At 44.1% G+C, this 27,547-nt stretch overlaps 1 protein-coding gene across 7 annotated transcripts in view; it reads left to right on the top strand.

The window, feature by feature from the left end:
• PATJ (PATJ crumbs cell polarity complex component) overlaps positions 1–27,547 on the top strand; it is a 436,090-nt gene that overhangs the window by 4,935 nt on the left and 403,608 nt on the right. For 3 of the 7 annotated variants that reach the window (XM_054533772.2, XM_024256726.3, XM_063712078.1), the window contains exons 1-2: positions 6,881–7,033; positions 21,916–22,054. The gene's annotated coding sequence lies outside the window, so the exon portion shown is untranslated. Of the gene's footprint in view, positions 1–6,875; positions 7,034–21,911; positions 22,055–27,547 lie in introns of those variants that run through there. The other 4 variants (XM_054533776.2, XM_054533750.2, XM_054533763.2 and 1 more) reach the window with 3 other exon arrangements.

The following is a 27,547-nucleotide window of genomic DNA, read 5'->3' as shown; positions in this document are numbered from 1 at the left end:
ACTTTGTCAATCCATCTTGCACCCTTCTTCCAGATTAATATTTTATTTTTTAAAATAACGTGTACCTTTTTAATATTTTTAAACTTTTATTGAGACAGTGTGTTGCTCTCTCACCCAGGCTGAAGTACAGTGATACCAATGCAGCTCACTGTAGCCTTGACCTCCTGGGCTCAAGTAATCCTCTTGCCTCAGCCTTCTGAGTAGCTGAGACTCCTATACCATCTTCAAAATTGTGTTCAAAAAATTTTGGTGGTTCTTTAATTTCTTAGAGATGAAAGATAAACTCTTATAACCTAAAGTTCTTTGTGGTGTTTTCAAGACCTCCATCTGCTGTGGCCTCATTTACTACTAGTCTTGGCTTTCTCCTTGTGGTCAGCAGTATCTGTCATATTTGTTCCCATGTGTGCTGCTTCATTTATTGAGTACTTTCTTTTCTTTCTTTTTTTTTTTTTTTTTTGAGTCGGAGTTTTGCTCTTGTCACCCTGGCTGGAGTGCAATGGTGCGATCACCTCTGCCTCCCAGGTTGAAGCAATTCTCCTGCCCCAGCCTCCTAAATAGCTGGGATTACAGGCACCTTCCACCACACCCAGCTAATTTTTGTACTTTTAGTAGGGACAGGGTTTCACCATGTTGGCCAGGCTGGTCTAAAACTCCTGACCTCAGGCTATCCGCCCGTCTTGGCCTCCCAAGTTCTGGAATTACAGGCGTAAGCCACTGCACCCGGCCTTACTGAATACTTTCTATGTGCCTGGTATGTGCAATACATGTATTCCTTCATTTAACCTTCAAAACTACCATATGAAGTGAGCACTGCAGTTTCACTAATGAGAATTAGAAAGGTTAAGTAACTTGGCAAGGTTTTATTTTAGGAAATGAAGGAGTCAAGAGTCAAGCTCATATCTTCTGGTTTCAGAGAATAAAAAATATCAATATCAAGATGAAGTTATCAGACGGGTGCGGTGGCACATGCCTGGAGAATCACTTGAGCCCAGGAAGCAGAGGTTGCAGTGAGCCAACATCACGCCATTGCACTCCAGCCTGGGCTATGGGAGTAAAACTCTGTCAAAAAAAATATATATTACAAAGAAAGACTCTCTCTGTGGCCCTTTTATATGCCTGTAACAAGAACTTCTGCCAAGGGCTACATGAGGCATAAGAACAGTTAGCCAGAAATATAACACTTGCCCCATACACTGTTTCTCCTAAAGAAGTGGCTTAAGGCCGGGCACAGTGGCTCATGTCTATAATCCTAGCACTCTGGGAGGCCAAGGTGGGTGGATCACCTGAGGTCAGGAGTTTGAGACCAGCCTGGCCGACATGGCGAAACCCTGTCTCTACTAAAAATACAAAAATTAGCTGGGCATGCTGTTGGGCGCCTGTAACCCAGCTACTCGGGAGGCTGAGGCAGGAGAATCGCTGGAACCCGGGGGGCAGAGGTTGCAGTGAGCCGAGATCACTCCACTGCACCCCAGCCTGGGTGACAGAGAGAGACTCTGTCTCAAACAAACAAACAAACAAAAGAAGTGATTTGAAATAAGCCTGTGTAACCAATGTTGCCTTTGTTTCAAAACAACTTACTTGTACTTCTGTACTTCTTTTGCCTTTAAAAGCTTCCCCTTACCTCAGCCTCCCCGAATGTGCCCATGGTTGCCATGGCACACACATTTCTCATTGCAGCGTTTCTGCTTATTCCCAAATAACTTTGTGAGACCAAGTAGCAAATGTAAGAAGTCATGGTTGCTTATTTCTGCTTGCCAGCATAATTTCACAAAGCCCCTGATTCTGTGACGACTACAGCTCTTTGGAAAAGTGCTTTGAAGACAAAACAGGATAGAGCACATGGTCCACCACATCTCTTGCCTGAGTCACTATATTCCTTAAAAGATAAATGACCCACAGGGCATGGTGGCTCGTGCCTGTAATCCCACCAATTTGGGATGCTGAGGCGGGTGGATCATTTGAGGTCAGGAGTTCAAGACCAGCCTGGCCAACATGGTGAAACCCCGTCTCTACTGAAAATACAAAAAAATTTAGCTGGGCATTTTGGCATGTGCCTGTAATCCCAGCTACTCAGGAGGCTGAGGCAGGAGAATTGCTCAAACCCGGGAGGCAGAGGTTACAGTGAGCCAAGATCGCGCCACTACACTCCAGCCTGGGCGACAGAGTGAGACTCCATCTCAAAAAAAAAAGATAAATGACCCTTGTCGTTCTTACACATAAGACCACATCTGATGGGGTTAGTGATTATGCCTCTGTAATCTATAACTAGATGTACTTTTATACTCAAACCTTGGTGTGATTCTGCTTTAATGTAACTTCTGAGCAGCTTTGATGTGGTTTTGCATGTACTGAACCTCCTCTACCTGTATATAAGCAGTGGGCTATATAATACTGTGTCAGACCAGTCTGACAGCACCTTTCAGAGGAACTGGTCCTGGTCTTCTGTAGGCCTCTGTCTACAGTCCTCAATATAACTGTTTTTCTTTGTTGTTGTTTGTTTTTGTTTTTGTTTTCTGAGACACAGTCTATATCACCCAGGCTGGAGTACAGTGGCATGATCTCAGCTCACTGCAACCCTCCTCCCAGGTTCAAGCAATTCTCTTGCCTCAGCTTCCTGAGTAGCTGGGATTACAGGTACCCACCAACACTTCTGACTAATTTTTGTATTTTTTTTTTTTTTTTTTTTTTTTTTTGTAGAGACGGGGTTTTGCCATGTTGGCCAGGCTGGTCTTGAACACCTGACCTCAGTTGATCCACCTGCCTCAGCCTCCCAAAGTGCTAGGATTACAGGTGTGAGCCACCGCGCCTGCCCATAACTTTATAACTTTTTATTGTTTAAAAGACAAGTAGAGATAGGGTCTCACTCTGTCCCCCAGGCTGTGGTGTGTAGTGGCAACCATAGCTTGCTGCAGCCTCCAACTCCTGGGCTCAAGGGATCCTCCTGAGTAGCTGGAACTATAAGCATAAACCACCAAACTGGGCTTTTCTTTTTTTTCCATTTTTTGTAGAGACAGGGTCTCGGTATGTTGCCCAGGCTGATCTCAAGCTCCTGGCCTCAAGCAATCCTCCTGCCTTGACCTCCCAAAGGGCTCAGATTTCAGGCATGAGCCACTGTGTCCCACTCCCCAAGACTTCTGAATAAAACGAACTTTAATTCTTTAAAAGCTTGATTTTTTTTTTTTTTAGTTGACAAATTCATTGTCTTTGGATTATCTCTCTCTGTTGTAGTTTTAGGTTGACAAGAGCTTATACTTTTAAAAATTCATCTTTCTTCATCATTCTGTGAACAAGACAATCTTGGGCTGGGCATGGTGGCTCATGCCTATAATCTCAGCACTTTGGGAGGCTGAGGTTGGAGGATCACTTGAGCCCAGCAGTTCAAGTCCAGCCTGGGCAACATAGTGAGACCTCATCTCTATTTTTTTTTTTTTTAAAGACACTCTTTGTTTTTGTTGTTGTTGTTTTGTTTTGTTTTGTTTTGTTTTTGAGACGGAGTCTCGCTGTGTCACCCAGGCTAGAGTGCAGTGGTGTGATCATTTGAGGTCAGGAGTTCAAGACCAGCCTGGCCAACATGGTGAAACCCCGTCTCTACTGAAAATACAAAAAAATTAGCTGGGCATTTTGGCATGTGCCTGTAATCCCAGCTACTCAGGAGGCTGAGGCAGGAGAATCGCTTGAACTCGGGAGGCGGAGGTTGTAGTGAGCTGAGATCGCACCATCGCACTCCAGCCTGGAGTGTGAGACTTCGTCTCAAAAAAAAAAAAAAAGAAAGAAAAAAAAGAGTCAGCAAGAAGGGGAGAGTTTGAAGGGCCTTGAATAGCAAGAAAAGGAGTTTGGACTTGGTTTCATGGTCAATTTAAAGTGACGTAACTTTTTGAAAAAAGGGGAATATGTTCACAACATCATTTAATATTAAAGTAAGAAGAGGCAGGCTGGGTGTGGTGGCTCATGCCTGTTATCCCAGCACTTTGGGTGGCCGAGGTGGGTGGATCACCTGAGGTCAGGAGTTTGAGACTAGACTGGCCAACATGGTGAAACCCATTTTCTACTAAAAATACAAAAATTAGCCAGGTGTAGTGGCGGGCGCCTGTAATCTCAGCTACTCAGGAGGCTGAGGCAGGTGAATTGCTGGAACCTGGGAGGTGGAGGTTCCAGCTGCACTCCAGCCAGGGCCAACAACAGCGAGACTCTGTCTAAATAAATAAATAAATAAGCCAGGCGTGATGGTGCATGCCTATAGTCCCAGCTACTCGGGAGGCTGCAGTGGGAGGATCACTTGAGCCTAGGAATTTGAGGCTGCCATGATTGCACCACTGTGCACCAGCCTGGGTGACAGAGTGAGACCTTGTCTCAAAAAAAATTAATTAATTAAATAAATACAAAATAAAGTAAGAAGAGGCCAGGCATGGTGGCTCATGCCTGTAATCCCAGCACTTTGGGAGGCTGAGGCAGGAGTATGGCTTGAGGCCAGGAGTTTGAGAGTAGCTTGGGCAACATAGTGAGACCCTCTCTCTACAATAAATAAATAAAGAAGAGGTCCAATAGCCAGGTGTAGTGGTGTGTGCCTATAATCTCAGCTTTTCAAGAAGGATATTAAGGTGGGAGGATTGCTTGAGTCCAGGAGTTTGAGGCCAGCCTAGGTAACATAGTGAGATTCAATTTCAATTAAAAAAATAAATAAATAAAAATAAATTTAAAAAGAAGAGACCAATGTTTACAAGGTGATTCTTTGAGATAATTGGTCTCCACCTTTCTTTTTTTTCCTATTTAATTTTTATTATAGGTTCACGGCTACACGCACAGGTTTGTAGGCCAGGTGCGGTGGCTCACGCCTGTAATCCCAGCACTTTTGGAGGCTGAGGCGGGTGGATCATGAGGTCAGGAGTTTGAGACCAGCCTGGCCAACGTGGTGAAACGCCATGTCTACTAGAAATACAAAAAATTGGCCGGGTGTGGTGGCTGGCACCTGTAATCCCAGCTACTCAGGAGGCTGAGGCAGGAGAATGGCTTGAACAGGGAGGCAGAGGTTGCGGTGAGCTGAGACTGTGCCACTGCACTCCAGCCTGGGCAACCGAGCGAGACTCCATCTCAAAACAACAACAACAAAAAAACCCAGGTTTGTTACATAGACAAATTGTATGCCATAGGGTTTGATATACAGATCATTTCATCACCCAGGTAATAAGTATAGTACCTGATAGGTAGTTTTTCGATCCTCTCCCTTTTCCCACTCGATCTCCAACTTTATTTTGCCCCCGACTTGGAAAGCCTTTCCTTCTCCATTTTACCTAAATTAATCTCAGACTCTGGTTAAGACCTGTTTAAGTTCTAACCCATGCTTTCAAAAAACATAATAGATCTCTTCATTTTCTGAGGTCTGGCTTCCATTTGGTAATTTGCCTGTTACTTCCCTCAGTAGTTTGTTTGTTCCTAAAAAGCAGGAACCATGCTGATATTGTGTGTCTTCTTACCATGCCTAACAAGTGTTACATTTCTTTTAAAACAAGGAAGCAAACTACAAAGCACCAAGTGCATGATCTTAATTTTATTTATTTATTTATTTGAGATGGAGTCTTGCTCTGTCGCCCAGCCTGGTCTTGAACCCCCGGGCTCAAGTGATCCTCCGACTTCAGCCCCACAGAGTAGCTGGGACGTAGCTCACGGCACCACTCCGGGCTAATTTTTGTTGTTGTTGTTGTTGTTTTTGAGGCGGAGTCTCTCTGTCACCCAGGCTGGAGTGCAGTGGCAGGATCTCGGCTCACTGCAACCTGTGCCTCCTGGGTTCAAGTGATTCTCCTGCCTCAGCCTCCTGCGTAGAGGGGACTACGCATCCACTATGCCCAGCTAATTTTTGTATTTGTAGTAGAGACGGGGTTTCATCATATTGGTCAGGCTGGTCTCGAACTCCTGACCTCGGGTGATCCACCCGACTCGGCCTTCCAAAGTACTGGGATTACAAGCGTGAGCCACCGCGCCCCGCCTAAAAGTCTTTATGTTTTAGTTGTTTTGTATCTATTCCTCATCTTCCTGGGGACAGGGATACCATTTTACACATCTTCCCAGAGTCAATCACAGTGTTTAACAATTACTGTATGTAGTCTATGAATAAGATACCTGAAGATTGATTCTCTTTATAGTTAATGTGTGGACTGTATCAGCCAAAGTAAAACCCCTATCATCAAAAGCCTAAAGTTATTAAAGGGAGTGGAAGAAGGCCATTGGGGCATATTTTTCTCGAAGGTGTGACATCACAAATAAAAGAAAATTAATGTATAGTGAAATCATCACTGTAGTTAGAGTCAAAATGCCTTGCCTGTGTTCCAAACTTTGGGCCCGCCAACCTACCGGGTGCACCGTTTCCTCATTAGTTTCTTCAGAGAGTAAATGAGACATTGCATAAGCTAGCACCTAGCATACGGCAGGCAAATACTGCTGGGTTTCTTTCTTCCACTAAATGAGAAGAAAATAATGACTCCCACATTTACACGTTTTAGAATATTTTATTTTGCGTCAGCGGATAGAGTAAACAAAGGAGGGATGAGAGGAAAGGAAAGGGGCAAAAAGACAAAGTGTTAAGCGGATTGACCCAACGCTTTCATCGATATCCTCCTCAATTTCCTTGATCTTGGGTCTCGCTCTACACGCAGGCCTCCAACCACACCGGTCTGTCCGGATCTCCCTCCCCGTCAGTGCCGGCTGTCCCCACCACGCGCCGTCTCATCCGCCACCCCGCCCCCACAGCCCACTTTTACCAGGCCCTTGGCCATCCGGCTCCCGGTAGGAATTCACCTGCACGTAAACAGCCAGGGCAACCGTCCTCCCTCCTTGGAGCCCGCCTCCCACGGCCCCGGGCTCCCTCCCCCGCCCCCTGCGCCACCCCGGTGCCCCGCCCCGGGCAGGGATAGTCGGGGCGAGGGGAGGGCCTGCCAGGTGAGGCGCGGTCACCCTGGGCCTCTCACTTCCGCCCAGGTGAGGCAGGGCCGACACCGAGCCCGCCCGACCCGGGCTCCCACCTGCTCCTCCAGCGAACCAGGTAAAGCGTGGGGTCCCGGCTGTGCAGTGCGCGCTCGCCCCTGGGGGTCCCCGCGCCTGGAGGCCGGCCGGGGGCAGCTCCCTCGCGGGCTTCTCGGGCCTGCCTGCCCTGCCCCCGCGCTCTCCTCGCCCGCCTGCCTGGAGTGGGTGGGAGCCGGGGGAGGAGGGCGCCGCCGGGCGCTCAGAGGGGCCGCGGCGGGGATGGGGCGCCCGCGGCGTGCCTCCGCGCTGGCCTGGGAGGCGGGGCGGGGGCGCAGTCCTCCTGCGTCGGGCCCGGGTGACCCCACGGTGGTCCCCGCCCCGCCGCGCAGGGCTCGCCGAGGCCGCGGGCAGGGAGGGGCGCCGCCCCGCCTCCCCAGGCCTTTCGGGGCTCGAATCTCGGCCCACTGGTACTCGGGGGTGGTACGGATCCTATTTTGCGCCCAGATCGGTGCCCATGTTTCGCTCCCAGAGCTGGACGGAGTCTTTCCCTCCATCGGTGGCCGTGGAAGGAGGGAACGGGGTGAGGGGACAAAGAGGAGGGGGTGCTCAGAGCCGGGCTGAGGGGGCGACTTGGGCCCGGCCGCGTCGCGGCGCCTGGTCATCCCGTAGCGGAGGTTCCCAAGCCAGCGGTCAAGCCCTGGGCTCTGCCAGCCTTGCTGCGTAGATGGGGAGGTTCTGTCGGAAAGTGCTTCCAGCCTTAGGGGAAATTCCTGGATTCCTGCTTTTAAATCAAGCTCAGGAAAGCATTTTCAGATCACTCCCACTCTCCAAAGCGCCCCAGCCGTCCCGCACACAGACCGAATTAAGTGAACACCCCTTCACTTGGCACTTTGTCATATTTCCAAGTGGCTCTTGTCACTTTGAGTTTGTTGTTTACTGGCTTGCCTCTGCCATTTAGAGGGTGCCCCTTTCAGGGCCTTATTTTTCGACCGGATTTAGGGTCTGGCTATTGGTAGGTGCGCGACCAGTGTTTCTTAAAGGAATGAAGAAGCCTTTGGAAACCCAGAAGGACAATGTCGGTTCCACTGAGGATGATACTATGACATTCTGGGCTAAATTCCTATTGGCTGCCAATTAATTTGCACACATCTATTTGAAAGGAGTGGAGGCAGGGGCAGTGGTTAAAAACTTAAATCTGTTTGCAGCATTAGAAAATGTTAGGTGAGATTGAGCCTTTTAGCTAAAGTGAGCTTTGATGTTTTTAGGGCCCCTAATGGCCTTTAAGATGTTAACAACAACAAGAACAACAACAAAACACTCCAAATATGTTGAATTTATTTGGGAATGAGAAATGAGCATTATAGCCCGAGGTGCACAGCCCTGGCAAGCCATATATGCATGGAAGAGGGGAGGGTAAAGGGAAACTTTTATTGGCAAAATAAGTGCAGATAAGCTGTGTGAAAACAGAGTTTATTGGTTTTGCAGACTCAAAGCCAGAGTTGGCCATTGTTGAAGATGCCATTACTGGGCAGGTGTTACGGAGAGCATCTTATCAGGCCTGGCACCCTGCCTCAAACTTGTTATCTCAGCTACTTAGGAGGCTTAGGCAGGAGGATCGCTTGAGGCCAAGAGTTGGAGACCAGCCTGAGCAACATGGCTGTCTTTACAGAAAAAACTTTTTAAATAGTCAGGTGTGTCAGGAGGTTGAGGCAGGGGAATTGCTTGAGCGCAGGAGATGGAGGCTGCGGTGAGTGGTGTTTGCACCACTACACTCCAGCCTGGGTGACAGAGCAAGAACCCTGTCTCAAAAAAAAAAAAAAGGAAAAAGATTATCTTATCTTATCTTATCTGAATTACTGCATTCCTAAAGAAAGAATTTCTTGGGTGGTTATTTAGTTCGTTCTTGAGACTGATCTTTATCTCAGACATGCAAGCATGAGCTTTCTCCCTCAGGCTCTCTAGTTTGTTTGGGTCTGACAAAAAGTGATTTTGACCTGGTATCTGCAACTTTCACAAAGATAATAAGCAAGTTAATAAATATGGAAATACTTATGGATAGAACTTATAAAATGAGTTCTGAAAAGACTTGCCCTTACTAGTCCAGATCCTATTAGGAGTAAGAGAAAAAACACAAACTTTTTCGTCTGCTCTCACACCACTACAATCAACACTGAAGACTTCTGTGAGCAAATAAATGTGTAGGCCAATCAGTTCTGCATCAAGCAATAGCTGAGCATCTTCCATTTCGATTCTGAAACTATTTACCTGGGGATAGTGTCAGATCCCATAAGACTGCCCTCACTTCTGATGCCAATCACAAGTCCTGGATTGTTTTACCCCGGCTTCTGACTAACCACCTATAAATTGGGAATCCCATAACTCTCTCCTCTGGTTTGGTTAATTTGCTAGAGCAGCTCATGGAACTCAAGAAAACACTTATTTAGGTTTATTACTAGTGTATTATTAAGAATATTACAGAGGATACAAGAGGAAGAGATGCATAGGGTGAGGTATGAGAAGGGGCATGCCACCCTCTAGGAACCTCCATGTGTTCAGATATTGAGAAGCTCTCCCTACCCCATCTTCTTGGGCTTTTTATGGAGACTTCATTGGGTAGACATAATTGAAGCATGGAGTAGGGAAACCCAGCAATGCCTATCTGTTCAGATTTTTCTTGGCCTCTCTCTGTAGCATTCCTTCCTCCAGGGTATGGGCAGGACCCCTTCTTATGGGGGTCTTATGACCTACAATCAGACAAGGGAGGTCAGATAATTTTTTAAAATATTTATTTATTTATTTATTTATTTATTTTGAGACAGAGTCTTGCTCTGCTGCCCAGGCTGGAGTGCAGTGGCGTGATCTCAGGTCACTGCAACCTCCGATTCCCGGGTTCAAGTGATTCTCCTGCCTCAGCCTCCTGAGTAGCTGGGATTACAGGCGTGTGCCACCATACCTGGCTAATTTTTGTATTTTTAGTAGAGACAGGGTTTTACCATATTGGCCAGGCTGGTATCGAACTCCTGAACTGAAGTGATCCACCTGTCTTGGCCTCCCAAAGTGCTGGGATTACAGGCGTGAGTCACTGCACCTAGCCAAAATTATTTTACTTTTTAAAATTTTAATTAATTAATTAATTTAGAGACGGAGTCTTGCTCTGTTGCCCAGGCTGGAGTGCAATGGCGCTATCTTGGCTCACTGCAACCTCCACCTCCCAGGATCAAGCGCTTCTCCTGTCTCAGCTTCCCAAGTAGCTGGGATTACAGGCGCCTGCCACCACACCTGGCTAATTTTTGTATTTTTAGTAGAGATGGGGTTTCACCATGCTGGCCAGGCTGGTCTCGAATTCCTGACCTCAGGTGATCCACCTGCTTTGGACTCCCAAAGTGCTGGGATTACAGGCATGAGCCACCGGGTGGCAATTATTTTTATTTTTAAAAATTTTTATTCATTTATTTATTTATTTTTGAGACAGAGCCTTACTGTGTTGCCCAGGCCGAAGTGCAGTGCCGCGATCTCCACCTACTGCAACCTTCACCTCCCTGGGTTCAAGCGATGCTCCTGGCGCAGCCTCACAACCTCAGGCGTGTGCCACCACGACTGGGTCATTTTTTTTTTTTTTTTTTTTTTGTATTTTTAGTAGAGACAGGGTTTTGCCATGTTGGCCAGGCTGGTCTTGGACTCCTGACCTCAAGGGATCTGCCTGACTTGGCCTCCCAAAGTGCTGGGATTACAGATGTGAGCCATCACGCCTGGCCTCTTTTAAAAAATTTTTAGTAGAGACTGGGTCTTGTTATATTGCTCAGGCTGGTCTCGAACTCCTGGTCCAAGCCGTCCTCCTGACTTGGCCTGTGAAAGCGTTGGGCTTACAGGCCTGAGCACCCTTCTGGCCCAGAGAATTTCTTTACAGCCAGCTTCAAGATGGAAAAGCAGGGGAAGATTAGAGTCCTGCCTTGGGGAGAAAAAGGAGCGGATGAAAGGAGGGGCAGGAGAGTGTCAGAGATATTTCTGGGGACTGCTTCTGAGATTTAAAGCACCCCAACAGTATAACAAAAGACTGTAACAAGAGTTATGGGAGTTATAAACCAGGAACCATGGATGAAAACCAATATATGATATCACAAGGAGGTCACATAAAATGGGTTTCCCATCAGAAAAATGGTTGTGTTTAAAGCTGAATAGAAAATTAAGCTCTCTTCTGCATTTAATGAAACCATAATAAGTTTAAGCCATGCATTAATATTTCTGTAACTATAAAGCTAACATATTCATTGTAGAAAAATTGGAGAAAATTTTCAAAAAAGAAACTAAAAGTACACAAACTATCTATCTACTATTGAGAGATAACCACTAATAACATTAGGATGTATTTTCTTTCAGATTGCATTTTTAAAGTTAAAGAGAAAAATCTGTATATATGTTCTCATAGTGAATTCACATTTAGAAGCTTGTGATTCTGAGACAATGGCTCAGCATTTTCTAGTTCTTACAATTGCATTTTTACTTAACAGCATTTAATAATTATCCTTACACTGAAGAGCCAGCAGGCTGAATTGACTTGTTTTGTTAAAGTTTAACAAGAATACATTAGATTGGGGAAGCCAAAGTGGGATTTAATTTGTTCACTTAAGACTTTGCTCCCCTTGGTGAGCCAACTTAGTAAGTTTTTTGAGAAACGGGACCAATCTACCTTGGTATTTGCATGACCATTGCTATGTTTTTTTCCTTAGGGTTTTGTGTAGATTTGGATGCCTTTTTAAAAGCCCTTATTTTAGGTTCTGGTGCAAATGGGGAGAAATTTAGTGCCGTCAATACCCTTCCTTTTAAGTCAGTGGGATAGATCGATGCTGAAGATGTAGAGCTCACTTATTTTTTGTGTTTGTACAGCTGTCCAGCCAGTAAAGTTTGGAGACAAGGAATTGGGTCCACCTACCGTATAACGCTTGACAAGTCATTTAATTCTGGTCCTCCAGAATCTGGTCCCATTTGCAAATGGTCTGCCTTACAGAGATTTGGCGAGGTTGAAAGAAAATAATGTTCAAGAATGTGTCTTGTAATCAGTAAGCTATTATTCTCCTGCTTTTTGTTCCTCCCTTATGTTTAATTCCGGTAAAATTATGGAGTTGTGATCTTTTTATTGGGAAGAACTCACATTTGTGAGTGCTCTTACTCAGATAGTTACTTTAAGAAAAGGCATAGAGACCATATGAACTGAACTGATTAAGTCTTTCCTAAAAACACGGTGGAGGAAGAAAAAACAAAAACAAAACAGAGATCTTTCTGAAAAGGTATAGATTAAAACTTTACTGCAGTAAGCCACTCTCACACATGGGCATGGGCCACTTTATATTGGGTTAGTTAGGATTGAAATGTGCTGTAAATGCACAATACACACAAGATTTTGAACAGATTTCATGTAAAAAAGGAATCTAAAATATCTTATTAATTTTTATTTTTTGAGACACAGTTTCACTCTGTTGCGAAGGCTGGAGCCACCTCCTGGGTTCAAGTGATTCTCGTGCCTCAGTCTCCCAAGTAGCTGGGATTACATGCATGCGCCACCACGCCCTGCTAATTTTTGCATTTTTAGTAGAGACGGGGTTTCACCACATTGCTCAGGCGGGTCTCGTACTTCTGACCTTGTGATCCACCCGCCTCGGACTCCCAAAGTGCTGGAATTACAAACGTGAGCCACTGATCTGAATGTGTTTATTCTTAAGAGGGTTTAGTTTACCAAAGCACTTACACTCCTATGTGTATAATGCCTTAATGCCTTTTTTTTTTTTTTTTTTTGAGATGAGTCTTGCTCTGTTGCCCATGCTGGAGTGCAGTGGCTTGATCTCCGCTCACTCCAACCTCTGCCTCCCAGGTTCAAGCCATTCTCCTGCCTCAGCCTCCTAAGTAGCTAGGACTGCAGGCATGCACCACCACGTCTGGCTAATTTTTTGTATTTTTAGTAGAGACGGGGTTTCACCATGTTGGCCAGGCTGGTCTCGAACTCCTGACCTCAAGCGATCCGCCCGCCTCAGCCTCCCAAAGTGCTGTGATTACAGGCGTGAGCCACTGCACCTGGCCATGTAAATGGATTAATACTCCAAATTATAGGTCCTCTCTATAACCTCCTCCCTTATACTCACTACAGTGGTGAAACATTTTATTTTTCAGTCTTCTCAGAACTAAGTTACTGATTACACACTAAAATCTCTGCTATAATAATTTAATTATTAGCTTTTGCAGTGCCATGATCATGGTTCAGTAGCCCTGACCCCCTGGGCACAAGGGTTCCTCCCCCCTCAGTCTGGACTACAGGCACGCACCACCACGCTCAACTAGTTTTTGTTTTTGTAGAGATGGAGTTTTGCCATGTTTTAAATCATTTTGATTGAAAAGAGATGCTAATAGCAGCTATCATTTGTTGAATGTGTACCATATGCTAGGCCAAATTCTCTAAATTATCCTCTTTAGTCTTTTCAATATACATATGAAGTAATTTTTTTTTTCTTTTTTTCCCCTGAGATGGAGTCGCCCAGGCTGAAGTGCTGTGGCGCCATCTTGGCTCACTGCAACCTCCATCTCCTGGGTTCAAGCAATTCTCCTGCCTCAGCCTCCCAAGTAGCTGGGATTCAGGTGCCCGCCACCACGTCCAGCTATTTTTTTTTTTTTTTTTAATTTAAACAGAGTTTCGCTCTCGTTGCATTTTTAGTAGAGACAGGGGTTTCACCATGTTGGCCAGGCTGGTCTCAAACTCCTGACCTCGTGATCCGCCCGCCTCAGCCTCCGAAAGTGCTGGGATTACAGGTGTGAGCCACCGCACCCAGCCATGAAGTAATTTTTATTAACTCTTTTTTACAAACAAGGGGACTGAGGTGTAGGGAGATTTAAACAATTGGCCTACAGAGCGGGTCCTAGGGATAGACCCTAAGTCTCTATGATTTCAAAGCTCATAGGCTATAGAATTTCCCATATTTCAATAATTGGCTATTGAATCAACTGGCAAAAAGTTGATTATTGAAGTAGACATTTAGCTCTAATCGTGTTTTTGTGTTAGTGACCAATAGGAAATGATCTAAATTCTCATCAACAGGAGATTGGGTGAAGAAAGTATTATTCCTACCATCGAATGTTACTTGGTTGTTACAGTGGCTGAGCAGGAGCTGCCTATATCATCATGAATAACACCCCCCACCCCAGCCTCGTGGTTTTTTTTTTTTGGAGACAGGGTCTCACTCTGTTGCCCAGGCTGTGGAGTGCAGTGGTGTGATCTTGGCTCGCTGCAGCCTAGACATACTGGGCTCAATTGATCCTCCCACCTCAGCCTCCTGAGTAGCTGTGAGTACAGGTGTGTGCTGCCACAGCTGGCTAATTTTTAAATTTTTTTGTCAAGATGGGGTCTTGCCATGTTGCCCAGGCTGGTCTCAAACTGGGGCTCAAGTGATCTGCCTGCCTCGGCCTCCCAAAGTGCTGGGATAACAGATGAATAAATCTTAAAAATGTAAAGTTGAGCTTAAAATAGCAAGTTGCTGAAGAGTAAGTATACAGTATGATGTAATTTATATAAAGTTTAAAAACCTGCTGAACAATAATATTGTAAACCAGGACAATGTGTGTTTTAAGAATTTCACATTTGAATTTTGTCTGTATTGATTGCTTGCATTTGGGAAGCTGCCTCATAGTTCAAAGAAGTTAGTAGAACCAATGTGAGATGAACATTCTCTAATGTAGGTTGTACTCTTAGAACCAAAGCAGACCAAGGTCCTGCCGTTGCTTTGACCCTTTGCACACCTTGCTTGGTTTGGTAGATGGCTTTTAGGCCTGGGTCTGTGGGCTTTCAGGGACAGGTCAGTTTCATTTCACTTTAGCTTCCATTAATAATAATTAGTGGGTGTGGCTTTGACAATAGGGGCTGGTGGGCAGGGCTTCTGCCTGGTCTCCCTTGGGGTTATTTTCTGGAGCTTTTTTTTTTTTTTTTTTTTTTTGAGATGGAGTTTCACTATTTTTGCCCAGGCTGGAGTGCAGTGGTGTAGTCTTGGCTCACCACAACCTCTGCCTCCCGGGTTCGGGTGATTCTCCTGCTACTACTACTACTTGAGTAGCTGGGATTACAGGTGCCCGCGACCATGCCTGGCTAATATTTTTGTATTTTGAGTAGAGACGGGGGTTTCTCTATGTTTGTCAGGCTGGTCTTGAACTCCCAACCTCAGGTGTTCTGCCTGCCTCGGCCTCCCAAAGTGCTGGGATATAGGCGTGAGCCACCACGCCCGGCCCATTTTTTGGATCTTCTAATGAAGTTCCAGGACATAGTGTGGTAGAAGAGGGAGATCCGTTAAGTGAATGTTGAGGGTCAGGTTGTAAATCTTCCCACCATTTAAAATTTGAAGTATTCTCTCATTATTAAAGTAGTTATCTACTAAAAGGTCACTAACAGTTGAACCCCTTCCCCATGGAATTAACTCTCTCCAATGGCATCTATGTTTCCTTGCTTTGTTTTTACCTTTTTTATAGTATCCCTTTCCCTTTTTTATTTTATTTTACTTTTTTTTTTTTTTTGAGATGGAGTCTCACACTCTGTTGCCCAGGCTGGAGTGCAGTGTTGCGATCTCCACTCACTGCAATGTCTGCCTCATGGATTCAAGTGATTCTCCTGCCTCAGCCTCCTGAATAGCTGGGATTACAGGTGTGCACAAAGACACCTGGCTAATTTTTGTATTTTTAGTGGAGACAGGGTTTCACCATGTTGGCCAGGCTGGTCTCAAATTCCTGGCCTCAAGTGATCCGTCTCCTTGGCCTCCCAAAGTGCTGGGAGTACAGGCGTGAGCCACCACGCTTGATTCCTGATATGACCATAATTTCTAGGGAGAAGCTGGGAGTGTACAGTCGGCAGTGTGGGTAAAATTGAATAGCATTTTTGAGGTGGAAACTAATCATTAGTGAATAGTATGAATGCCCAGGTCTTTTTAGTGGGGACTGGCTACATGATCAGAGACCTCTAAGTGTGAAAATTGCCCAGATTTTTTTTGTCATTGTTGCTCGTTGGAGAAAACTGCTACCAACCAGAATACAGAAGGCTACATAGACTGGGCACGTTGTCTCTAGCCTGTAATCCCAGCACTTTGGGAGGCCAAGACAGGCAGATCATCTGAGGACAGGAGTTTGAGACCAGCCTGACCAACATGCTGAAACCCCGCCTTTACTAAAAATACAAAAATTAGCCAGGTATGGTGGTGCACACCTGTAGTCTCAGCTACTAGGGAGGCTAAGGCAGGAGGATTGCTTGAACTCTGGAGGTGGAGGTTGCAGTGAGCCAAGATCGCACCACTGCACTCCAGCATGGGCATCAGAGTGAGACCCTGTCTCAAAAAAAAAAAAATAATAATAATAAAATAAAAAAGGCCGGGTGTGGTGGCTCATGCCTGTAATCCCAGCACTTTGGGAGGCCGAGGCGGGTGGATCACCTGAAGTCGGGAGTTTGAGACCAGCCTGACTAACATGGAAAAACCCTATCTCTACTAAAATTACAAAATTAGCCTGGCGTGGTGGCTCATACCTGTAATCCCAGCTACTCAGGAAGTTGAGGCAGGAGAATCGCCTGAACCCGGGAGGCAGAGGTTGTGGTGAGCCAAGATCTCTCCATTGCACTCCAGCCTGGGCAACAGGAGCAAAACAACATCTCAAAAAAAAAAAAAAAAGAAGAAGAAGCCTACCATATAGCAGTTTAACTTTGTTCCTACAAAAGTGGCCAAGTTATAGGAAGAGTATTGATATGCATTGGTTAACTTTGAATAGTTTAATGAGAAAATTAGCATGAGTTAACTGAATTATTCTGAAAAACTGACTCTTTTCATTTCTTTTTTTTTTTTTTCTTGCTCTGTCACCCAGGCTGGAGTGCAATGGCACAATCTCGGCTCACTGCAACCTCTGCCTCCCAGGTTCAAGCGATTCTTCTGCCTCAGACTCCTGAGTAGCTGGGATTACAGGCACCTGTCACCACACCTGGCTAATTCTTGTATTTTCAGTAGAGGCGGGTTTTCACCATGTTGGCCAGGCTGGTCTCAAACTCTTGACCTTGTGATCCGAGGCCTCCCTTGTGCCTGCCTCGGCCTCCCGATGTGCTGGGATTACAGGCGTGAGCCACCGTGCCTGGCCTTCATTTCTTTTTTAAAAAATTTATTTATGTTCATTGAAGCACTATTCACAAGTTTTAATTTCAGATTTTGAATTTAAAGTGGTGTTTTTCAACTTCAATTTCAACATTTCCTGAATGTTCACTGTCAGGAGGATTTAAACATTGCTTAGGCTTAAGCATATATCTGCAAACTGTCAGGATTGTTCTGGAATTTATGTATGTTTCCAAAATTCCAGGGATATAGTGGTCCAAAATATAGTATTTTTATATTTAAGGTATTTAGAAAAGTCTTGTCATTTGGTAGGAACACGAGGCTAGGACACCTGACTTGAATCTGCATTTGTATGGCAGCAGATGTATTTATTTGAAGTACTGATGGAGAGCAACCATTAGTCTTTGGCTAGGAAAGTTTGTTTTTTGTTTAATCAGTACCTCATAAATGCTGAGCTTTGAGGACAAAGGAATGATAATTAGACACATCCTGAGCTTTGTACTCCAAAGGAAACAATAGAAACTTAAACCTTCAATTTTTGGAAAACTTCAGAAATCCTGACTATATTTATACTTGACATTGATCTTTGCACTTGATATTGATAAGCATAAATATGATTATATTTACACTTGCTCATTGATTCTTCAAACTCCCTGGTTCAATGAGCTCTGGAAAATTCCCACTGGGGAGTTATGTGTGGTCTAATTGTGACCTGCCCAATTCACATGTGCAGTTAGAGGCTGAACACCTGTTCTTTCCCAAAGATATTGCAAGTGATCTTTTTCTCCCCAAATTTCAGGTTAGATATATCATGTGTCTTAGTAAATCAGTGGGGAATTACATTCTTGTGAGGTACTGGGAGCTCAAAAAGTGTGTTTCTCAGAATCCTTACTTTGCCTAAATTCTTGATTCTATTATATATATTTAATTTTTTTTTTTTTTGAGACAGAGTCTCGCTCTGTCACCAAGCTAGAGTGCAGTGGCGCAATCTTGGTTCACTGCAACCTCCGCCTCCTGGGTTCAAGCGGTTATCCTGCCTCAGCCACCCGAGTAGCTGAGATTACAGGTGTGCATCACCACGCCAAGCTGATTTTTGTATTTTTAGTAGAGATGGGGTTTCACCATGTTGGCCAGGCTGGTCTCGAACTCCTGACCTCAGGTGATCCACCTGCCTCAGCCTCCCAAAGTACTGAGATTACAGGCATGAGCCACGGTGCCCAGCCTATATATTTTATTTATTAAGTTTTTTATCTTAATCAGATCAAGAGTTTAGTAACAAATATATAATAAATAAATATAATAAAATATAATTTAATTTAAAATTAAATTTCTATCTCTCTTCAAATACTCCATTAATTGGCGTTGGCCTAGGCCTTGGGTTTTAAAAAGCCACAATATTATAATAATTTCCTTCAATCACATTCTACAGTGAACCAGATATGAAAAATTCACGGCACAAACTCTCTTTATCAATGATGGAGTGGAAGCTCCCAAGCATAATAAAGTTCTCATTCTCTGGAGGCTGTCCAACTATGAGGACAGTAGTACAATGTGGCATCTTAATTTCTAGCTGTGACCAATTGTAGGTAGCCTATCTATGACAAGTTAGACTCAGTTTTACCATGTTTCAACAAAGTTGAAATCCCCCTCCATAAGCCCTGTTGGTTTCTTAACTAAACAGGTCAAATTTGAATGACCAAAGATTTCCTATGACCATACCCTGAGTGAGACATAGGTTCCATTTAGCCTGAGTGCTGTTTGATGGATAGTGAGTTGTAGAGTTACTTGTGTTTCTTCCTTTTCTTGTCATATACTCTTTTTTGTCATAGCTAACTGCACCCACAATTTCCTGGGCTCGGGTAATTCTCCCACCTTAGCCTCCCAAGCAACTGGAACTACAGCTTTGCCACCATGCCTGGCTAATTTTTTGCCTGGTTTTTTTTTTTTTTTTGTAGATACAGGGTTCTGCTGTGTTGCCCAGGCTGGTCTCAAACTCCTGGGCTCAAGCAATCCACCCACTTGGGCCTTTCAAAGTCCTGGAATTACAGGCATGAGCCACCGTGCCTGGCCTTATATACTCGTAAAGCTTTACTCTTCTTCCCTAGACATTTCTTTACACCATGGAATTGTAATTTTCCAGGCCTGCTTTGCGGTCATAGTTTAACCTTACTAATTATGAGTCAGAGACCTGGGTTTCATGATGAGCACCTGTAGTCCCAGCGACTCAAGAGGCTGAAGCGGGAAGATCTCTTGAGCCCAGGAGTTCAAATACAGCCTGGGCAACATAATGAGACCCTGTTTCTAAAAAAATAGAATAAAATAAGAGAGGTAGATGGCCAACCAATTTCTACCCTTAATCCTTACCAAGGGATACTCCAGTATGGTCTCCAAAATGTGCAAGATGATCCATTAAGAGGTTAGGAAGATGGGCAGGGCGAAGTGGCTCACGCCTGTAATCCCTTTGGGGGATTACACTTTGGGAGGCCGAGGCGGGTTGGTCACGAGGTCAGGAGTTCAAGACCAGCCTGGCCGAGATGGTGAAATCCCATCTCTACTAAAAATACAAAAAAAATTAGCCGGGCATGGTGATGGGCGCCTGTAGTCCCAGCTACTCGGGAGGCTGAGGCAGGAGAATGGTGTGAACCCGGGAGGTGGAGCTTGCAGTGAGCTGAGGTGGTGCCACTGCACTCCAGCCTGGGCGACAGAGCGAGACTCTGTCTCAAAAAAAAAAAAAAAAAAAGAGTTCAGGAAGATGACAATAAAACTTTACCATTTTTACCTTACCCTCATAAAGTTTCTATTTTATGTTTTAAAACATGTTAGTATAGTAGTATATGTTTATAATTATTTAAAAATAAATTGAGATACATGGCCAACACATTTTTATTGATGGGAATGTGTGTTTTAAAAAGTTTGAAGACCACTAATCTATATACTATTATCAGAATTACATTTTAAAAATAGAAATCTGGACTCAGTACTTCCCTACTTAAAAGCCTTTAATTATTTCCTGTTGCTAACAGGATAAAGACCAGTCTGCTTAGCATTGTTTACAGGGACCCTTTCAAATTAGTCTATCTAAATCAGAGCTTCTCAAACTATCAGTGGGGAAAGATCAGGTTCCCCACTCTATAATCTTTCAAGAACTGATATTTTTGTAAAATAAGTTATTAGAAAAAATGAAATTTTAAAAAGACATACAAAATAAGGCCATGTGTCTTTTTTTTTTTTTTTAGACGGAGTTTCTGTTGCCCAGGCTGGAGTGCAGTGGCATGATCTCAGCTATCTCTGCCTCCTGGGTTCAAGCGATTCTCCTGCCTCAGCCTCCCAAGTAGCTGGGGTTACAGGCCTCAGCCTCCCAAGTAGCTGGGGTTACAGGCACCTGCCACCACACCAAGCTAATTTTTGTATTTTTAGTAGAGACGGGGTTTCTCCATGTTGGTCTCGAACTCCTGACCTCAGGTGATCCACCCACCTCGGCCTTCCAAACTGCTGGGATTGCAGGCGTGAGCCACCACACCCGGCCGCCAAGTTTTTTATTGCTAAATGTAAGACATTTTACTCTGCCATATTGCAGGAAAGTTTCTAAATGTTCATTCCCAATTTCAATACTTGTGCCTTTATGGGCCAAGCGTCAGTTTGCAGTCTATACTTGGAGTAACAGTGGTCTTTTTTCCCCTTTCTCCTACTTCTGGAGATCTTATATTAGGTTATTAAAAGCTAGTTATTGTTTTCACAGAAAGTCACGCACTTTTGCACTTGTATGCAGTGGTTCTTCAGTTGTGGTCTCTGGTCTAGGAGCATCACAGGGTCACAGGAGAACTTGCTAGAAATGCAGATTTTCAGGGCCCACCTCAGACCTACTGAATCAGTAACTCTGAGAGCAGGACTCTGCAATTTGTGTTTTAACAAGCCCTACAGGTGATTCTGATGCATGCTAAAGTTTGAGAACCACTAACCTAGGGTAGTAGCCTTGTATATTGCTCAAACCAGGACACTTTTTTTTTGGTTTTTGGAGACAGAATCTGTTTCTGTTGCCCAGGCTGGAGTGCAGTGGCATGATCTTGGCTCACTGCAGCCTCTGCCTCCCGGGTTCAAGTGATTCTCTCTCCTTAGCCTCCCAAGTAACTGGGACAACAGGCGTGTGCCACCACGCCCGGATAATTTTTTATATTTTTAGTAGAGATGAGGTTTCATCATATTGGCCGGGCTGGTCTTGAACTCCTGACCTTGTGATCCGCCTGCCTCAGCCTCCCAAAGTGCTGGGATTATAGGCGTGAACCACCATGCCTGGCCTGTTTTTTAAATTTACAATGAGAGGTTTCTGTTGTGTTCTCATTCCAGTATTCCTAAACTTTTTAGGTAGGATTAGTCACTCTTTATGATTTCTATGATTTCTTTATGATTTAGCACGTGGTACATACCTCTGCTCTGCTATTGTGTATATATCCCTTATAGTATAATTATCCCACTGTGTGGCTTGCAGACTGTCATAGCCATTGTTTTTTTTGTCACTTTTACTTTTTTTTTTTTTTTTGATCTTGCTCTGTTGCCAGACTGGGGTGCAGTAGTGCAATCATGGTTCACTGTAACCTTGATCTTCTGGGCTCAAGTGATTCTCCCACCTTAGCCTCCTGAGTAGCTGGGACACAGGTGTGTATTAACAGGCCTGGCTAATTTTAAAAATTTTTTGTAGAGACTGGGTCTCACTATGTTGTCCAGGCTAGTCTTGAACTCCTGGGCTCAAGCAATTCTTGCACCTTGGCTTCCTAAAATGCTGGGATTACAGGTGTGAGCCACTGCATTGGGCCCTATTTTTCATTATTTTTATTTTTGTTTTTTGAGACAGGGTCTCATGCTGTTGCCCAGGCTGGAGTGCAGTGGTGCTATCTCAGCTCACTGCAGCCTCAACCTTCCTGAACCCAGGTGATCCTACCACCTTAGCCCTCTGAATAGCTGGGACTACAGGCGTGCACCATCACACCCAGGTAATTTTTCTATTTTATGTAGATACAGGGCTTTGCCATGTCACCCAGGCTGGTTTCAGACTCCTGGGCTCAAGCGACCCACCTGCCTTGGTCTCCTAAAGTGCTAGGTTTAGAGGCATGAGCCACTATGCCTGGCTCCCTAGTTTTTAAATTATAAAATTAATACCTGCAGCATTTAAAGTTGTAAAATGAAAAGTTTAATTTTTAAATCTCTCCATCCTCACGTCTACTTTCTAGAAGTAGTCACTATTACTACATTGACTATCTTTCTAAATCTTTTTTTTTTTGGTGTGTATGTCTAGCTATGTTGACCATGCTGATGTTAAACTCCTGGGCTCAAGTGATCCTCCCATCTCAGCCTCCTGAGTAGCTGGGATTACAGACACATGCCAGCATGCTTGGCTTAACTCTTCTTCTAGAAACCTACACACACACATTTTTTTTTTCTTACAAACGTGAAAATAATGCACTCATTCTGAAACTCTGTTTTCCTCATTCAGTTGTGCATATTGGATTAACTTCTCTGTTAATGCAAAGGGTTGGATTGTCAAAGCATCTTCATCTGAATGTGAAATCTTACCCAACTCCAAACCTTACTCATGATTCAGAGGTTACAGGCAGAAGCCACAGACACAGATGAGCATTCCTTCTCGGAGGAGCCCCCCAGCCGGCAGGCACAGCTTCCAAAGAATTTCACTTTCTTCTACATTGGGACATATTGTCAACATACTGAAAATAGTTATATATGACTGATATGAAGTCACTTCTACATGTATTTATGATAGACTTACTATAGTTTTTTGTTTGTTTGTTTTTTGTTTTTTTGAGACGGAGTCTTGCTCTGTGACCCAGGCTGGAGTGCTGTGGCACTATCTCGGCTCACTGCAAGCTCCGCCTCCTGGGTTCATGCCATTCTCCTGCCTCAGCCTCCCAAGTAGCTGGGACTACAGGAGCCCGCCACTACGCCCGGCTAATTTTTTGTATTTTTTAGTAGAGACGGGGTTTCACTGTGTTAGCCAGGATGGTCTCGATCTCCTGACCTCATGATCCACCTGCCTCGGCCTCCCAAAGTGCTGGGATTAAAGGCGTGAGCCACCACGCCCGGCTGTTTGTTTTTTTTTGAGATGAAGTTTTGCTCTTGTCACCCCGGCTGGAGTGCAGTGGCATGATCTTGGCTCGCTGCAACCTCCGCCTCCTGGGTTCAAGCGATTCTCCTGACTCAGCCTCCCGAATAGCTGGGATATCAGGCACCTACCACCACACCCAGCTAATTTTTGTATTTTTAGTAGAGACAGGATTTCACCAAGTTGGCCAGCTGGTCTGGAACTCCTGATCTCAAGTGATCCGCCCACCTTGGCCTCCCAAAGTGCTCGGATTACAGACATGAGCCACCATGCCCGGCCCTACTGTAGTTCTTAATTTGTTTACAGAAGTAAAATTCAACCTTGGGACACAATTTTTTGCTTTGGATTAACAAATGTTTTTCCTAAAGAAAGCCTTTTCTGTTGTGGGAATCTCTAGTTTTTTTTGTTGTTGTTTTTTAAAGAGTCAGTGTCTTACTCTGCCACCCAGGCTGTAGTACAGTGGTATAATCATAGCTCACTATAGCCTCGAGCTCATGGGCTCAAGCAACCCTCTGGCCTCAGCCTCCAAAGCCACTGAACCTGCCAAAGGGAATCTCTAGTTCTCTACTCTGTTAGTTACACAAATAGAAAATGCCTGTGATTATCTTCTGTTTTCCAGCTAGCCATGCCCCAGACATCCATAAATTCTCAGATTATTTACAGAAGGCAATTAAGGGAGACCAGATATATCCTGATATTTTAAAATAAGAGACCATTTCTTATCTATTACAAACCTTTATCATGTTTGCTAGGAAGTCAGCTGCCATGCAGGGAATCCCCCAAGCTTGTCCAACCCAGGACGGCTTTGAATGCAGCCTGACACAAATTCATAAACTTTCTTAAAATATTATGAGTTTTTTTTGCAATTTTTTTTAAAGCTCATCAGCTATCATTAGTGTTAGCGTATTTTATGTGTGGCCCAATCTTCCTCTTCCAATGTGGCCCAGGGAAGCCAAAAGATTGGACACCCCTGCGGCTGAAGGAGTGAGCCACAGGCTTGCTGTTAACCCTGTTAACCCTTTCCCCTTCATCCCCTTTTCAGTACATTCAGACCTATTTCATCATTTTAATTGCTTTTTTTTTTTTTTTTTTTGAGAGAAAGTCTCGCTTTGTCACCCAGGCTGGAGTGCAGTGGCACGATCCCGACTCGCTGAAACCTCCACCTCCTGATTTCAAGTGATTCTCTTGCCTCAGCCTCCCAAGTAGCTGGGATTATAGGCACCTGCCACCACGCCCAGCAAATTTTTGTGTTTTTGGTAGACAAGGTTTCACCATGTTGGTCAGGCTGGTCTCGAGCTCCTGACCTCAAGTGATCCGCCTACCTTGGCCTCCCAAAGTGGTGGGATTACTGGCGTGAGCCACAGCGCCCGGGCTGATTGCTTTTGATAATTTACTTTTTCCAGGAGTTTTGCTATTAAAAATGCAGTAAATACCCTTGCACACACATCTTTGTGCCCCTTTGCCAGTATTTCGTTCAGAGTGACACTCAGAAGTAAAAATTGTACACTCTTAGGACAACTTAGCAGTGTCAGTATACATTGTACAAATTTTTATTTCCACCTATTTTTTCATGACATTTGGAGTATAAACTATTATTAATCTCTAATAAATCAATAAATGTCAGTTGAGATTTGGCAGTAAAAAAATGTCATTTTATTGTTTTAGTTTGCATTCTTTGATTTAGAGACGTTGATGTATTAATGACCAGCAGGCCGCTCTTGTCAATCCTGTTGGGCTGTATGCTGCTATATGAGAGTACAGTGCTGTCATGACTGCCCTTTTGTTATTCACAGTTACCTGTCACTGGGTAGTTGTAAGAGTTGTACAGTTGAGATGCTGAGCACATCAGAAGTGTTTTTTTGATGCTCTATTCAGCACTTCTTTTGGTATTCCCATTGAATCCAGTGAACATTTGGATGGAATACTTAGACCTTTTATCAGTGCCAATGGCATCCGTTATTGGTTTTCAATATGCTTTTTTGCTTAATGATCTTGAATTAGAAGATAAAGATGTCATTCAGCCACCATATCCAGGTTGATGTAAGAAAATTTTGATTGTATAATACTCGTATTTCTTTGATGGTTCATTACAAATGTGTATCACTAGTAAAAATTATCACTGAAAATGTCTCATTTTGGTCATAGCAAAGGGTTTTGCTAGCCTTTTGAGTTTTTAATTATGTTACATTTTAGATTAATTTCATCAAATCACTGGAATTAAGAAAACATTATCCATGGAGAATGCCACTTTGAGTGGTTTCTTTTTTCTTTTTCTTTTTCTTTTTTTTTTTTTTTTGAGACAGAGTCTGGCTCTATTGCCTAGGCTGGAGTGCAGTGGCATGATCTCGGCTCACTGTAACCTCCACCTCCCAGGTTCAAGCAATTCTCCTGCCTCTGCCTCCCGAGTAGCTGGAATTACAGGTGAGCGCCACCACGCCTGACTAATTTTTGTGTTTTTATTAGAGACGGGGTTTCTCTGTGTTGGCCAGGCTGGTTTCGAATTCCTGACCTCAGGTGATCCACCCACCTCGATCTCTCCAAGTGTGGGATTACAGGTGTGAGCTGTGGCGCCCAGCCTGGGTGGTTTCTTTCGAGCCGTAGATGACTAGTAAGAGTCTGAGATCATTCGTACAGCTTGGGAATTTTTCTTTTATTTTTTGTTGAGATGGGGTCTCCCTTTGTCACCCAGGCTGGAGTGCAGTGGCATGATCATGGCTCACTGTAACCTCAACCTCCTGGGCTCAAGCGATCCTCTCACCTCAGTCTCCAGTGTAGCTGGGATTACAGGTACAAGCCACCACACCGGCTAATTTTTTTGTTTTTGTAGAGGTGGGGTTTCACTTTGTTGCACAGGCCGGTCTCAAACTCCTGGCTTCAAGTGATCCTTCTGCCTTGGCCTCCTAAAGTGCTGGGATCACAGTGAGCCACTTCTCCTGGCCGGGTTCAATACATTTTGATAAGTATATACATCTGTGTAAACAGTACCCCCTTCAAGACACAATGTGTCCATCACTCCAAAAAAGCTTCCTTGAACCTCTTCCCAGTGTAGGGGAGGGAAAATAGCTTCTACCCTTCAAAGTTTTCGGTTGGGGCCCCTATAATAAAGGGTAGATTAACAAGAGAAAAACATGTAAACTTGTTTAATATAAGTTTTACGTGACATGGGAGCCTTCATAAGGAAATGAAGACCCGAAGAAACAGTAAAACCTGAGTGTTTTTAAATTAGGTTTGATGAAGAAGGAAGAGTTGTGGAATGTGATAGGACAGAAAGGGATATGAGCTAAGAGTAGTAAACTGGGAAAAACTTAACAAGGCCTGTTTGTTCAGATTCCTTTGGGTGTTCCTCTATTTTTTTTTTTTTTTTAATTTTTGAGACAGGGTCTCAGCCTGTTCCCCAGGCTGGAGTGCAGTGGCATGATCATAGCTCACTGCAGCCTCAACCTCTTGGGCTCTAGTGATCCTCCTGCCTCAGCCTCCTGAGCAGCTGGGACTATGGGTATGTGCCACCATGGGTGGCTGATTTTTTAATTTTTTTGTAGAGATGGGATCTCACTGTGTTGCCCAGGCTGGCCTCAAACTCTGGGGCACAAGTGATCCTCCTGCCTTGACCTCCCAAAGTGCTGGGATTACAGGCATAAGTCAATGCGCCCGGCCACTCTGTCTTTTGAGATTAAGATGCTGCTATCTTCTGGGTATAGAGAGGACACCTCTCACATGAGAATCCTATGATCTGCTTCAGGGGAAGTCTTTTTTGCACATGCTGTTTCTCAGATTCCTTCAACTTAAAATATTCAACAATGCCAAGGTGTCATATTTTGGGAGTAGCATGTTCTGAAGCCTGTCATAGTCAGTTCCCTATCACCCTGCTCCAGGTAAATTAATCTACAATTGTAGTTAGTTTTGTCAGTACTTGAACTTCATATGAATGGAATCATATAGTATGGTTTGTGCCTTTTTTGGGTCAGGTTACTTTTTTTCAACATATCATTTTTGAGATTTATCCTTGTTGTGTGTATCAGTAATTTTTCCTTTTTATTTCTGAATATTATATACCATTATTTGTTTATTCATCTGTTACTAGACACTTGGGTTTTTCTAGTTTCGGGGTTTTTATAAATAAAAATGCTGTAAACTTTCGTGTACAGGTGTTTTTGTGAGCATATATTTTCATGAATACTGAGTAAGTATTTGTGAGTGGAAGTGCTGGGTCATATAGTAAGTGTATTTTTAACTTTATAAGAAACTACCAATTTTCCAAAGTGGTTGTGACATTTTACATTTCTCTTAGCAATGTACAATAGTTCCAGGCATTTCACAGCCTCATTGAAACTTAGTATTGTCTGTTTTTAAATTTTAGTTATCTTAATGG

The sequence above is a fragment of the Pongo abelii genome, chromosome 1, assembly GCF_028885655.2.
Source record: "Pongo abelii isolate AG06213 chromosome 1, NHGRI_mPonAbe1-v2.0_pri, whole genome shotgun sequence".
Classification (NCBI taxonomy): Eukaryota; Metazoa; Chordata; class Mammalia; order Primates; family Hominidae; genus Pongo; species Pongo abelii.
Note: the sequence above shows the minus strand (reverse complement) of the source record. Positions and strands in the feature narration are given on the sequence as shown.